At 34.1% G+C, this 16,145-nt stretch overlaps 1 protein-coding gene across 1 annotated transcript in view; it reads left to right on the top strand.

Annotated features, from left to right (window-relative positions):
* Positions 1–16,145, top strand: part of Tanc2 (tetratricopeptide repeat, ankyrin repeat and coiled-coil containing 2) — a 278,406-nt gene that overhangs the window by 89,723 nt on the left and 172,538 nt on the right. The window lies entirely within an intron of this gene.

The following is a 16,145-nucleotide window of genomic DNA, read 5'->3' as shown; positions in this document are numbered from 1 at the left end:
TATTGGCCGTTCTTTTTTCTTCTTCAGAGAAGTGTTTCTTTAAGCCTTTACCCCACTTATTTATCAGGCAGTTGTTTCTTTGAGGATTTGTTGTTGGGGGCTTTAATTTTTTGAGTTCTAAGTATATTTTAGATATGAGACCCTTATCCGTTGTATGGCTAGTGAAGATTTTCTCCCAATCTGTGGGCTTTCTATTGATCTTGCTAGCTATGTCCTTTGGGGGAGGGGAGGGAAGGAGGAGTTGAGGAAGTGGGGAAGAAGGGATGGTAGGAGGAAAACAAAGGAGGAGTTTAACAATGCTCAATAGGAAATGTAATCATTACCTTACTCATGTAACTATAACCCCTCTGTAGAGTATTCTTACAATAAAAATATATAAAAGATGAGTGAAGAGGTAAGCTGAAGCTAGAATTTGTAGGATCATGATGAAGAGACGACTTTGATTGTAGGATTTTTAAGCAGAGGAAGAATAGGAAATAATATAATCTGATTTACCTTTTAATTGACTTTTGTTATCCATTGAGGAGAGAACAGAGCATGAAGGACTACAATGTCCAGTGTTCATTAACCTTGCACATCTTTTCCTTCTCATCTTCCAGCAAGGTAGGCACTTAAAGATATTACAAGGAGTCTCATCTTAAAGATATTAAAAGGAGTAACCTTTTCTTATCATTGTTCTTATGTAACTTTAATACTCTTTCATATTTATTTTTGTCCTTCAATATAGATACATATGAAGATTCATTTGAAGAAATAAATCTATTTTCAAGTACTCTGACAGCTCTGGAGAGAGCCAGTGACTGAGTACAGGGAAAGGCCTGCTAAGAAAAGACACACATAATTTGAAGTCTGTAACTAGTTTTAAAATGTACTCCATTGTGTTCAGTACAAAAGTAAGTTAATATAGCAAAGCTGGATGAAAGGGACACGGACCCTATGGTCACTGTTTTGTTTTTTTTTAATCTCAGCTCTGAGTTAGTGACTTCACCACTGTGTGATTCTATTTCTTCATCTACAAAATGGGGCAACAACTTTATGACCTTAGATGGATTGTATTATTATTATTACAGTGACCACAATTTTTTTTTTGTCAGTCTTGGGGCTTGAACTCTGGGCCTGGGTGCGTGCGTCCCTCAGCTCTTCAGCTCAAGGCAAGTGCTCTACCACTTAAGCCACAGCACCACTTCTGGTTTTCTAGTGGTTTATTGGAGATAAGAATCTCATGGACTTTCTGCCTGGGCTGGCTTTGAACTGTGATGCTCAGATCTCAGCCTCCTGGGTAGCTAGGATTACAGGCTTGAGCCACTGGCACTTGGCTAATGATCACAATTTTTTTAATGTTGGTCCAGGGGCTTGAACTTGGCATGAGTATTATCTTTGAGCATGTTTTTGTTGCTGTTTGTTTTTTTGCTCAAAGCTAGCACTCTATTTTTTACTGATCAATTGGAGATAAGAGTCTCACAGATGGTTGTCAACCTCCATTCTCAGATTTCAGCTTCCTGAGTAATTAGGATTATAGGTGTGAACCACTGGCATTCACTGAGTCATCACATTTTTAATACTTGCTTAAAACTGTATTTGGTAAATATTAGGTGCTGATTATCATTGTTAAAATTTGTTCATGTTTGGTGACAGTTTTTTATGTTTTTAAGGAATGGGGGTGCACACTTATAATCTCAGCACTTAGGAAGATAGGAAAAGTTTGTGGCCAGGAAATAACAAGACTTTGTCTCAGAAAAGCAACAACAAAAAATTTAAAATTAAACTTTTTAACGAGTAGTAGGAAAAATATATCAGTTTTCATTTGAATGCCCTCTGTGGCATATGCTTAGAAGAAATATATTTTTCACATGTTTCTCCATATTACTGACAAGTAAACAGGGAAGTAATGTCTTATCAAAAGGAAAATGTGCTGATTATAATATAGTAATGAAGTAGCTTATTTTTCCATTGAGAATTCTGAAATTTAGAGAAGTTACACTAAATGGTATAACAGTCATTCTATCATTAATTAATTATACCTTAATGGTATTTGGTATAATAATTACAATTTTTTTTGTGCCAAGTGAGAGAAGATGCAGCCAAATAGCTAAACAATAAAGGGAAACTAGGAGACCTAGAAGTTAGGCAGGCTAACAGCTTATTTTACAAATAAAGTTGAACAACTTGAAATGCATATGTTTGTATGCATGTATATGTAATATTACTTATATAGCTATGTAAGTTATGCTAAAATAATATTACCTTAGAATTTTTTAGAAACATTTGAAGTCAAGCTGTATTGGAAATTTTGTTAGTAAAAGATACAGGATTGGTCTGATTAAATAAAATTACTTGAACATAGCATATAGTAAACATAAATGCTACTTTTTTTTCCCCTTGTATAAAATGGAGAATTTTATAGGTACCCTGAGAAAATTATTAAAATGCAAATTTGAAAATATAAAGGACCTACATGTAGCATTAGTCTATAGTCTGAGATACTTAAATGTATTCAAACTACAGCCTGTGAGTACATATTTTTGCAAAAAAATTGGAATTCAAGACATATTATAGAAAATGTCATTAGATTAAAAATTGTAGTAAATGTATGGTAGTTCTAAACTCCACCAATGGTAACTGTAGGCACCACATATTTTTGTAAGTTTAAGTGAGTAAATTTATGTACGTTGTTGTTGTTGTTGTTGTTGGTCGTGGAACCTGAACTCTGGGCCTGGGCTCCATCCCTCAGCTCTTTAGCTTAAGGCTAGCACTCTACCACATGAGCCACAGCGCCACTTCTGGGTTTTTCTGCTTATGTGGTACTGAGGAATTGAACCCAAGGCCTCATGCATGCAAGGCAAGCACTCTACCCCTGTGCCACCTTCCCAGCCCTATGTACTTTTCAATCCTTGTAATAATATCACTAGTTAAACTATTATGTTTATACATGATTCTAATTTACTTTCTCACTATTGTTGATTGAGGTTCTCTGCCTATGAGTTAAAGATCAGGTTGTTGTAAACTCCAAAGTTAATTCAGTTACCACTGAATTATGGCAAAAAGGGATCTTGCTATCATTTCTGGCCTTGAAGAGGTTATTTCCATTGTCTTCCAGACTAAAAGTAGAGAATGTTAAAGAGTTACTACTTAATTCAATATATATAATTTCAGTTATCATGGGTAGAAAATTATTATGAGTATCAGACTTAACAGGAATTGGCAGAATGATCAGCTACTAGTTGCATAGAAATTCTTACTAGACTTAGTTACCAAGATTCTTGCTACAGTTGTGCTACTAGGCAGGGATAGGCTTAGAGAGCCCTTGACCAAAGTTTGCCCCAGGGGAGAGTTTTTGCCACTCTGTATATTTTAAGTACTTAAATAGCAGCAGAAATTAGCAAATAAATTTATCTGTAATGTTTATGGACTCTGGATTTTGTGATATAATTCAATCTCTTTTTAGGTTTTATGGGAATTTAAGCATTTGATACAAAAATAATTTTGTGGGTTTTTTGTATTTAAATAATATTTCCACTAATACAGAGTAGAAGTATTATTTATAGTATTGTAGAATTTATAGCAGCTATAGTATTGATATGTGTATTACATTAAAATATAGTAGGCCTGTCTTTGCACCTCTATTCAATTACTGCTAGGGAATGTTATTATTCATATAAATATATATACATATATACACATAAATATGTGTATATTTATATACACACATATATAAGGCATGCAGCATGGGGCTTAAAACTCAGGCACTACAGCTCACTAGGCAAGTGCTCTGCCACTTGAGTCATACTCTACCCTTTTTTGCTTTAGTTATTTTTCAGATAGTCGTGCTTTTTTTTTTTTGCCTGGATCTGGTCTTAGTGATTATCTTAACTCTGCTCACCATGTAGCTGGAATTACATGTGTATACCATGTGTATGATATGGGAATCTCCCTAACTTTGGCTCAGATTGACTTTGAATGTTGGTCCCCCTATATCCATCTCCCAAGAATTCAGGATTTCAGTGTGCTTAGCACGCTGAAAAATATTTTTAAAAAAGAAAATCTATGTCAAATTGTTAAAATGGAAGGTGAAGTTGACAAATTCATATTTAAGGCAGATTTCATATCTTACAAAATCGACAGTTCAGTGACATAGGATATGGTGAATTTTAATAATACAGTTAGTAAATTTAATTCAGCTAAGTATAGAACCTTACTGAGAAAACCTTACTGTATATTCTTTTTGACACTGTGAACTGCTTCTAAAACTTAGTAGTAAAATATACCGTGAATATTTCAGTGAAAATAAATCTGACAACATAATAGAAGTAATTCTATTTCTAATCTTAATTTCTTAACTATTAAGAAGTTGTATAAAAAGGTTACAATGGGGCTGGGAAGGTGGCTCAGTGGTAGAGCGCTTGCCTTGCATGCCCAAGGCCCTGGGTTCGATTCCTCAGCACCACATAAGCAAAAAGAAAAAAAAAGCCGGAAGTGGCGCTGTGGCTCAAGTGGTAGAGTGCTAGCCTTGAGCTGAAGAGCTGAGGGACAGCGCCCAGGCCCAGAGTTCAGGCCCCACGACCGGACCCAAAAAAAAAAGGTTACAATGCCATAAGTCAGATTATGAGTACAATGCTTTGTGTTCAGTTTTACCCCATTTATCATTCTCCCCCATTTCCCCCTCCCATCCCTAACCTCAAGTTATATAGTTCATGGTTTTATAATGTTTATTAAATATAATGATTGTATTTGTTTACCTTTCTTCCCTCCATTTATGTTCCCTTTCCTATACCCTCCCCAACAGAACATGTTTCCATTTCTTGGTATTCATTTTGATAAACAGTAAATTAGTTGTTTGGAGGAATTAGCACCTTTGGACTCCTCCTCTAAGTATCCTGTTCTATAGTCAGTTTGTTTGTATATGCATAGAGCCCTGCAAAATTGCCTTTTAAATTTAGCTTCCATGTATGAGAGAAAACACATTGTCTCTGTGAGAATGACTTACTTCACTTAATTTTTCTAGATCCAGCCATTTCCCTTAGAATGACATATTATTCTTATTAATGGAACATAGAAAGTAAGAAATGAAGGTGGACTTGAGAGTACAGTATATATCTTTTTAGCCAAGCATCCAAAACCACTGAATGAATGGAAGATTGACATAAGAGACAATAAAATGTTGACTAGCTTCTAATAACCATAGAAATCAAAACATTTTATCATGTCCAGATGAGTTTACAGGTACATTTTAACTAAACTTAGCAATTATAATAATGGTAGGTATAGCAACTTATAGACAATGTTTGTTGAGCTATTATTGTGTTCCAGACAGCATTAGATCCTTTACATAAGCAAATTTAATATTTATAGTCTTTTTTATTGTCAAGTTGATGTATAGAGGTGTTACAGTTACATAAGTAAGGTAATAAGTGCGTTTCTTGTCCAAGTTGTTACTCTTTCCCTCCCTAACAACCCTCTCACAAGTGGTACAGATTGTTTCCAACATTTTGTCTTGTGTCTCTGTTGCATTGGTTTCCCCCCTTTGTCCTTTGTCTCACTATTCTGTTGTTCCCCTTCTCTTCCCTAACTCAAATAAACATATATACTATACCAAGGTACCAAAATAAAATGCAGCGACAACAGGGGATAAACCATAAGGGGGAAGAACATACAAAAGAAACAAAAAAAATCACATAGTACATTAGAAACAACAACAAAGAAAAACCTCTTGTGCCTAATTCTTGGAGTTCATTTCACTTAGGATCAGCTTATATGGTCTTATATACATAGTTATTGAGCTATTCTCATCTGATAAGATTATCCTAGACATATACTAATTATTGCAAATAAGGGAAACCATGGGACTATGTTTCTTTGGGTCTGTCTTACTTCACTTAATCTTTATAGTCTTAAGTGGAGAGCACAGTAGCCTTTTGTGAACTCTTTCAGTGATGGTAAGCCTTCTCTTTTGTAATATAGCTGCTTCTTTACTAATTAGTTGTGCTTTTTTTTAAAGTGGTACTAGGGATTTGAACTCAGGGTATTTATTGAACCGCTAGGCAAATGTTCTGCTGAGCCACCCTACCTCCTAGAATTTTTTTGCACTGGTTATTTTTAAGATAGGATCTTCCTCTTTCCCCAGGGCTGGCCTGGGCTACCATCCTCCTGTTTCTCTTCCTGCCATAACTAAGATTAGGTCTTACAACATTTTTCTTTCTTTCTTTCTCTTTTCCTTTCTTTCTTTCTTTTCTTCTTTTTTTCCTGTAAGCTGACCTAGACCAATGATTTTCCCCATCTTAGCCTCCTGGGATGAGGTGGCTCCTTACCTAGCTATTGAGGTATCTCCTTACTTAGTTATTGGTTAAACTGGAATCTCAAATTTGTTTCTTGGGCTGGTCCCAAACCATTGTCAGCCTCCCAAGTAGTTAGGATTATAGGCATGAATGAGTGCAAGAAGCATTTTTAGTGAAGTTAATGTCTTTTGAAATTGTCTGAATCTAGAAGAAATGTAGGAGGTAGTATGCCTGTCTTTTAAATTGGTGTCATTGCTTAACTGCCCATGGTGTTCCCCCTCCCCCTGCTACTAGGACTTGAACTCAGTGCCTCACACTGATTTTCTTGAGTCATACCTCCAATGCTTCAGTTTTGGTGTATCTGATGCATTACATCTGAATGAAATGTGTTACATTTTAATAACTTCAGTATTTAAAATATTTTTCTGCTATATAATATTCTAGACAATTCCTTACATTGCAGCAAAATATCACTGTCTAATTCGAACAGTTAAACTTTATAAATTATAAAGATGTTGCAGACTTGTATTAGCTTGCTAAAGTATTATTGATCTTTTACATGACCTTTGTGTTTTTTGGCTTGTACTTAGTCACTGTATTTTTCTGTTTATAGTCACATAGTTCAGTTCAAATTCAGAATCTTAAAGCCTGAGAAGGCATCAGTAAGAGGAGCTTATAGCTTTAAGGCATGAAATGCTTACAGCATTTTAATATAAACTGTTCCCAGAATCCATGTCACAGTTCCTTATATGGTGCTGCTCCCCCTCCCTTGGTTGCTATGACAGCAGCAGCACTGCACCATTCATCAGCTCTGGACCTAGCCTGCACTCCTAGTCTTCCGTGTTACTCTTGAATGTTAAGAACATCGGTGAATCATTCACTGTGGTTAATGCTGCACCATTAGAAACGTAAGAATCAGTCTTCTAGCAATTTGCTCTAACCTAAGGGTGAACTAAACTGCGCCACAGGAAATATATATATATATATATTTTTTTCCTTAGTGGAATCGTAAGTTATATTTGCTGCAGTATTTTGAAAAACAACTTCATATCAAGCAATATAATGAAAAGAATTCGTCAGTATAATCTTTCTTGAAATCATTAGGTGTTCAAAACATGCCTCAGTGCTTCTGTGGATACAAAAAGAAGCAGGTGATGTTGTTAGGAGCTCTAAACCCCTTTGGGAGCCTCTCTTGTGCATTGGGACCATAATCAGCATATGCTATAAGAAGTGTCACCTGTAAAGCACAATAAGTTCTGGACAGTGTGAAGAACTGACTGAAGAAGATTAGATTGTGGATCATTATTGATGTGTAAGAACTGATAACATGACTTGTGAGTGAACATGAAAAGGGGAAACAACTACATAGTATTGTTACAAGGAAGAAAAATTAAAGCCCGTGAGTATGATGAGTTGACTATTTGTGTATTACATGGATTTCTAAGCAATAAGGCCTACTTTGAGCTATATTTATAGGAAGCATTCAACGATTTTCAGAGAAGCAAGTAACAAGTTGTTATTAGGTATATTTAATCTAAAATTATATATTGTTTTAGTTTTGTGTATTGTGAGGTTTTTAAACGAGAGTACATTAATAGCAAATAAAGAAATTTGAAACTCAGTTTTTAAATGTAAATGTGAAGGTCAACATTTTTCTTCTAAAATGATTCTAGAGTAAACCTCTATAATGTGTTACAATACCCTTATTAAACAAAATACCTTTAAAATATACAGTATGGAAAGTTAGAATTTTGTAAGCATGCTTCCTTACCATATCAAAATTTTCCTTTATTGTTAGAAATAAGTGAATGATCTTGCAGCCTCTAAAAATGTAAGGATATTTTTTTAAAACTTGATATTATTTGCTAATTATATTGATTTTTGTCAGTTTTCCATATAGAGTCTGGTTAAATTAGAAATTTACCATTTTTGCTTGTATTTTCCAGACCATTTGGTAATTATCAACTTGAATTTTCAGGTTGCATTTTCTCATAGGCTTTTCTTCTTTCTGACTCTTAACTATTTTCTCCTTTTAGTTATTCATCTAACCTAGAAATGTCTTAAATGTAAGGTCTTGATTTTTCAGAATTAGAATATATAGACTGATCTTAAACCACCTTCAAAAAGGAAAAATATGTTTTCATCTAGGCTGATTCTTTCAGGGTTACTTTTCTTAAATATATGTTCATTCAGAAGGTATACACTTTAGAGATAAACATATGCACAGAGGGGCAAAAGATTTTGTTTTTTTTTTTGTCAGTATGCCTCTTAATTTCCAGTCCTCCTTTCATTTTGAGACTTTCACCCATGTCCAATACTTAGGAAATCTTTAAATAGGGAGAATTAGTATATTAAAGCATAATGAAAATATAAGTCACTGATATAGTCATGTCATCAGCAAAAAGATTTTACTTTTGTAAGATAAAACAAATAAAGTGTTTGAATTTTAATATAACTATTGCTGAGAAAGTTAAAATATGAATTTTTAATTTACATATATTTAATAAGTGTATGTTATCATTTAATGTTCTTTTATAGTTAGCTTGTCCATACAAATGTGTATATATAAAACAAAAGATTTTTATTTCATTATTTCTGAAATCCTAATTTTATTAATAGTAACAGATACTGATTAAGTACGTGTTAATAAAATTTGTATTTTTAAAAAGATTTATTCATATTCAAGTAATCAGTTTAATCATATTCAAGTAATTTCATTTTGGGGGCCTTTGCCAAAGTGTGTATATTCCTGAAAAGTTGTACGTATGTGTGTATTTATTTATAAATTGGCTAATTTAAAATTCATCCATGGTACTTTCTATTTTAAGAGATGTTGCAGTTTGTCCTTTTATAAGAATTCCTCTTAGGTGATTTAATAAATCTGTATATCTTACTTTAAGGTTGTCTTAAAGTAAGAAACATCTAGTTTATTTTAATTGCAATTCTAGCTTATTTCAGTTATGCAGAGATTCAAACTGCAGTATTATATGAAAAAATAAACCTCAGTTCAAAATAGTGTGAATCTTTGGGATTGTTTGTGACATCTTAAAACTGCTCAGCATTATTCAGGCAACATATAAATGACAGTAAAATCATAATTAATAGTAGGCATTAATTTTGGGGAAAACACTTCAGACAAATAATGTAAAAGTTTTTACATATAAAAAAGGCTTATATTTTTCATTTTTATTGATTAAAACTTTAGTATATCATCTGAATAATACTTCTGAATATCCAGGAATTTGTTAATGCTATCAATAAAATTTTAGCAGAAAATACTAAAGCTAAATAATTAAACTGACTATAAATTAATTTAAAAAGAATAATTCCTAGTTATATTCATTTTTCCCCTGGGAGTCAATTATAATATATTTTTTTTGGGTCCGGTCGTGGGGCCTGAACTCTGGGCCTGGGTGCTGTCCCTCAGCTCTTCAGCTCAAGGCTAGCGCTCTACCACTTGAGTCACAGTGCCACTTCTGGCTTTTTTCTTTTTGCTTATGTGGTGCTGAGGAATAGAACCCAGTGCCTCAGGCAAGCAAGGCAAGCGCTCTACCACTGAGCCACCTTCCCAGCCCCTAATTATAATATTTTAATGATATGTGTGTTATTCTTTCAGCATTATATAATGAAATATTTTCACCATGGTAGTTTTTAGGATAGATTTCTAAAATTTTCTTCTGTAAATTTAAATAAATAATAACTTTGGTAGTATCATTTTAGACATTAAGAAGCAGCATATACATAAAGCATCCAGGATAGTACTTGGCAGTGGAACTTTTCTCTTAGTGATACTTCCTTTTTATATCCTTTCTTTCTCTCCATTGGCCTATATCAGTGCTTCTTGGACTTACTTGGGGAAGTGCCTTTAGGACAGAGAAATGTGAACTCTTACCAAAGAGCCTGGGATGTTCAATAGAAAAGCAACCCTGAAAAGTCTCATATTTCTCATTTTTTAAATAGTCTACATTTATTATTAATTTATCATAAAAATGGTTTTCAAGAAATATTTAAGTGAAAGTTCCCCACATTTTATGCTATAAATTTGCATATACCAGCATACTCCTACCTACTTGTATTTATTCCCCAGTTAAGAATTGCTAGGTCTTGATTTTAGATAACCTGGTCTAAGTATCATTTTAAAAGTAGAAATCCTGAAATAAAAGAAATGTGTATGCTTCTAGAGAAAGATTAAGACTCAAGAGCAGGATTAAAAGATGAATCTGGCTCAAGCTAGAAGGCTCATAGAGTTCAGAAGTAATGATTTGGATTTGAATCAGATTATGGTGGAGTAAAGGAATCTCTCATGTCAGAAACAGAGGAATGATGATAGGGAAACTAAGTTCATCATTTTAAAGCTCTATAAAGTACTTCAATAAAGGCACCTACCTAATTTAACTCTAATTTCGCATCTCAAAGCTTATTTGACAACTGACCTTTTTTTCTTACATAATCCCTACAAAATCATGTGGAACAAGTAAGTGTTCTAGGGAGCATACTTTACTTCTAAGAGAAAGTTCCGTTGTTTAAAAGAAGACTGGATAATTATTGAGAACAAAGAAGCCAGCAATTATCTTGGCACTCTGGAAGATCATGGAAAAGTTACAGTTTAATCAAATTCTCCAGATGAATTGTACTTTAAATTGGCGTGGGTGGCCTGTAATCTTAGCTACTCAGGAGGCTGAGATCTGAGGATTGTAGTTCAAAGCCCACCCAGGCAGAAAAGTCTGTGAGACACTATCTCCTATTATTCAGTAAAAAGCCAGAAGTAAGAGGTGTGGTTCCAGTGGTAAAGCGCTAGTCTTGAGTGAAAAAGTCAAGGGAAAGTGCACAGTCTCTTGAGTTCAAGCCCCAGTGCCAGCACACCATAGACACACACACACACATATACACACACAAAGCACTTTAAAATCTTAACATTAGGTGTTTTCTTAAGTGGGAGAAGAGATTATAATTATTATGTGGATTTGAAAGTAAAAGGATACTGATTTGAGTATACTCTTAGAATTAAGACAATACATCAGTTTGGAGCAAAATGAAAGGATACCGTGGGAGAGAAAATGGGCACAAAATTGAATAGGCCTCTGGAACAATGATAAACTAACATGGTAGCAGTGGAAAAGTGCAAGGAAAAAAGATTTTGAAAATCCAGGAATATGAAAGTTCCACAGATTTTAAGAATAAGAATTGAGATGCATTGTACTCATAACCTGTCTAATGGAATTTTAACTTCTTTAAAAAGGTACAAGTAGGGGCTGGGAAGGTGGCTCAGTGGTAGAGCGTTTGCCTTGCATGCCTGAGGCCCTGGGTTCGATTCCTCAGCACCACATAAGCAAAAAGAAAAAAGCCAGAAGTGGTGCTGTGTCTCAAGTGGTAGAGCTCTAGCCTTGAGCTGAAGAGCTAAGGGACAGTGCCCAGGACCAGAGTTCAGGCCCCACGACTGGACCTCCCCCCCCAAAAAAAAGATACAACTATTTAATAACAAAAAAATTTTTAAAGAATTTAAATTGATGACCTCAATAGTAAGACTAGAGAGATTAGAAGGGAGGCTAATTTTAAGAAGAGGAGGCATATTTAATTCAAGCTAATAGCTGTGAACCAGAGTGGTAATGTGGTTTTAGCATTTAAAAAATAAATAATGGCTATAGCTACAAATCTATTGAGCACAGAGAGAAAACTTGAGTAGGTAAATATCTCTTAAGATTGAGAATTAAGCAAATAAAAAGGTTCCAATCTTAGTGAAGATAAAACAATTTGGCCATTAAGCAATTAAGGTATAAGAGATAAAGATAAAAACTTGGGTCTTCTCTACCTTCAGTTCTTATTCTCAGTGATCAAAAAGTAAACCTTAGAAAAGATTACTTAAAAGAATCACAAAGAAGAAGGATGTTAAAAGGGGGGGGGGGTGAGATGAGTAAGAACCAGTATGAAAAATCCTGGGAAACCAAGATTTATACTTTTACAAAAGCTGAGGTTTAGAAGAGATTTAGAGACTAAGCATTGTTTTCACAATTTGCAGAGGTCAAGAGTACAAATTTAAAAAGGACTTGGAATCTACTAAAAAATAACTTGTTTTTTTATTTTCCTGAGCTGTAGTCTAGACCCTTAGCTGTGTGATTTGCATTTGTAGATATTTATATTGTTTGTTTGAGAGATAAAGAGAGAGAGAGAGAGAGAGAGAGAGAGAGAGAGAGAGAGAGAGAGAGAGACGCTATGAGACGCTATTACACAAAACTGGTAGGAGTGGATATAGAAGCAGGAAACATTTTCAGAGATTTAATTGTTTTTTTGGTATCTGTGGTATATAATGTTATACCTAATATTCTTTAAGACTTTTGAAGATAACTGTCTTTCTCCATTTAACATCATCACCCCAATAAATTTTCATTTTCTTATTAAGATAACTGAAATAATCCCTGAAACAGATGATTGTTGATGTTAACTCCTGCAATATGATGTGGTTGTGCAGATTCTGCCACTTGATAGGTTTGTGACATTGGGCAAGTTATAGATAACCTTTCTGGGCTTTACTTTCCTGAACTGTGAAAAAGTGTACAACACCACCCATGGAGCTTGTAAGGATTGAGTGAGTTTTTTCAAGTAAAATGCTTACAACAGACTCTAGGACTTAGTGCTTACTACTACTAATGATGATGTCACGAGATTGCAGTTTACCTTCCTGTGATTTTTTTTTTTAATACTGTTTCCTGCATGGTTTATCTCCCCAGTCATAGTCAACAGGACTCTGGGAAGCTGTAGGAATATTCAGGAGCAGACACAAAGCCCGGCTTCATATCCAACATTGTGGAAAGGGACTGTACATCATTGGGCAGAGCCCTATACTCCCCTAGGCTACGAGGACAGAGCCCGGGGTTGCGCTTTTTTTTCTATTCTTCTATTTGTACTTTCTACTTTTTAAAAAATTAACTTTATTTTTGTTGTTAAGTTGTTGCATAGAGGTTCATTTCTTTCCCTTCACTTTCCCATTTCCCCCCTCCTGTCCCTGATTTTCCACTTTTTGTTTTTTAAAAAAGAAAGCCATTTTCATTTTTATTTGTTAGTTTTTAAGTTATCAGAGAGTAGTTAGAACTCTGATTTCCTCTTCCTTTAATATGAAAGAACTCTGTACCAAAAAAAGTGCAAATAAATACATCATCACATCATTATGATATAATAAGCTTAGAATTGTAAAGTTATACATTCGGTATAGGACGGCTTTTTATTTATCCTCTTCATTTCTATGCCTTTAGTCTGTAGCTCATGCTTTGCACATGATAGATGTTCACAGTAGATGTTTCATTAGCACTTGTTGGATAAATAATAAAATATACTGAGATAACCAGGGCTTCAGTAATATTCTTAGTTTCAGATCCTTCAGCTAAGCAAGCTGTAACAGATAAACCTATTATGATATTAAGTGCATTTCCACATTAAGGTTTTATTAAAGTGAAAACTTGCAAAAATATGACTCACCATGGCATTTATGGAGTGGCTTTTGCTAGTAAACACTTTTAAGCTGAAGCTACACTACAAGTAGGTACAACAAGTGAGTCATGTTCCTTCTCCCTTCTCCATCCTTAGGATTTTACTAACAATATTGGAATGCCTAGAAATGAAACACTGACCTGGTTTTAAAACTTATTACTAAAAAATTGCTCTGAGACATGAGGTACAGCTTTCCTAAGTCTGAGGCTGGGATACACTGCAGTCATGATTTCCTCTTACTTACCAAAAAAGTGAGATTTAGATTGCCAACAATGAAAATAAAATTTGCTGACGTTTTTCTTGGTCTCACCATTAGGTTGATACTATCTGTAGTGTTCTTGTCATTGTACTAACTGTCTAGTAGTTTTCACTCATTTTTCAGAGATAAATCATTGTTTTAATGAGCAGATTTTGTACAGGTTTACATATTTAACGTGTTTATTTTGAATAATATTTATCTGTCCATATAGTATGACATTGAGCTACCTCTTCTCTTCTACCTTATTTATAACATAATTATACACACAGTAGTTTGGCTTTAATTTTATTTATATAATTTTCCTTGATTATGCCTTGGGATTTGAAAAAACATTTGTCAAGGTTTATATGTTTGAAATTATTTCATTCTATTATTTTATATTTTACAGCAGTTTAGTGCTACACAATTATATAGCTTCAGTGACTAAAATATTATAAAATATAAATATATCCCTCTTATAGAAAGAGAGAGGGATTAAAAGAGGGAGGAAAGGAAGGAAGGAAAGAAATTTGCTAGTGAGAGAAGTATACAAACAAAATAAATGACAGTTAAGAGAAACAATTATTTTGCAATATGCAAAAAAGAAAATTAAATTTTAAGAATCATGGATATGTCAAACTTAAGCTTTAGTATTTTATTACATTCAAGAGGAGAAATAGAGGATCGAAGGGTTATTCCTTGTCATTTGGAACTTTAGAAAAATAACCTGGCAGGATCAATTTACTAAAGCAGAACATGGTAAGGGATAAAATGTGCAGGGATAGGAAGCAAGAACTCCATCTCACCATGTAAGTAGTGAAAAGAAGTGCAACTACTTGAGTAGAATGTTGAGATCTCTTTGTGCACCCTTCCTTCTGGTTCATCTAATACATATGCATTAATTAAAATTATCCATATGCTTCTCAAGGACTCAGAATTCTCCCATGAACCTCCAACTATTAATAATACATTCAGATGTCTGTGACAGTTCTGTGTACATGCCCTCACAGGTGTGTGTGTGTGTGTGTGTAAAGGATTCAGTATTACGAAAATGAAAAAAAACAGTTATCCATTTTTAACTCTTCTCATTTCCAACTCTGCTTTTATGAATGACATTTATGTTAAACTGTTTATTTCTTCTGATGATTATCATTGTTATCTCCAAATAGCTTCCACTGAATTTTCATAATTGATTAGCTTTATGTGTATCTAATGAAATATTATGCTTATTTGCACCACTTTTACACTCTTATGTCACTTTTTGTTGTCTTATTGGAATAGAAAAAAATAATTTATATTTCAGCTTTTTTGTTGTTGATGATGTTGGTCTTTTTGGTTTGTTTGTTGATTTGGGTTTTGTGTAACCCAGGGTGGCCTAGAATTTGCTATATAGCACAGTCTGGTCTCTAACTCCAGATCATCCTGCTTCAGACTCCCAAGTGCTTGGATTATAGGGATGTGCCACCATACCTGGCTCAATTTATTCCTTCAAGAACAAGGTCTTATTTCTTTTTTTAAATATTTTAATTGTAAAAATAGTGTACAGAGGGTTACAGTTATTTGAGTAAGGTAATGAATACATTTCCTATCAAGCATTGTTACCTCCTCCTTTGTTTTTCCCCTACCATAACTTCCCTACCTAGCTCCCAAGTCCTCGCTCCCTGCCCCCCAAGTTGTAAAAGTAGTTTTTAACATAGTACAGTTTTTAAATTAATACAGTGTATATACAAGATGCAGGGCTCCAGAATCAAATACAGTGAAAACAGGGGTTATATACTATGGGGGAGGAACATACCAAAGAAACAAAAAAATCACATAGTACATTATAAGTATGTTAAAAAAAATAGCAAGAAAGAAAAAAAAACACTTGTGTCCCTGTCTTGGGGTTCATTTTGCTTAACATTATCTTATATGGTCATATGTACATAGCTTTTGACCTTTTCTGCTTGTCCTAAACATATACTGGTTATTGCAAATAAGGGAAACCATGGGACCTATGTTTCTTTGGGCCTGGCTTACTTCACTTAATATAATTTTTTCCAAGTCTTTCCATTTACTAACAAATGGGGCAATGTCATTCTTTCTGATGGAGGCATAGAATTCCATTGTATATATATATACCACATTTTCTTGATCCATTCATCTACTGAGGG

This window comes from Dipodomys ordii, unplaced genomic scaffold (assembly GCF_000151885.1).
Source record: "Dipodomys ordii isolate 6190 unplaced genomic scaffold, Dord_2.0 Scaffold165, whole genome shotgun sequence".
Lineage (NCBI taxonomy): Eukaryota > Metazoa > Chordata > Mammalia > Rodentia > Heteromyidae > Dipodomys > Dipodomys ordii.
Note: the sequence above shows the minus strand (reverse complement) of the source record. Positions and strands in the feature narration are given on the sequence as shown.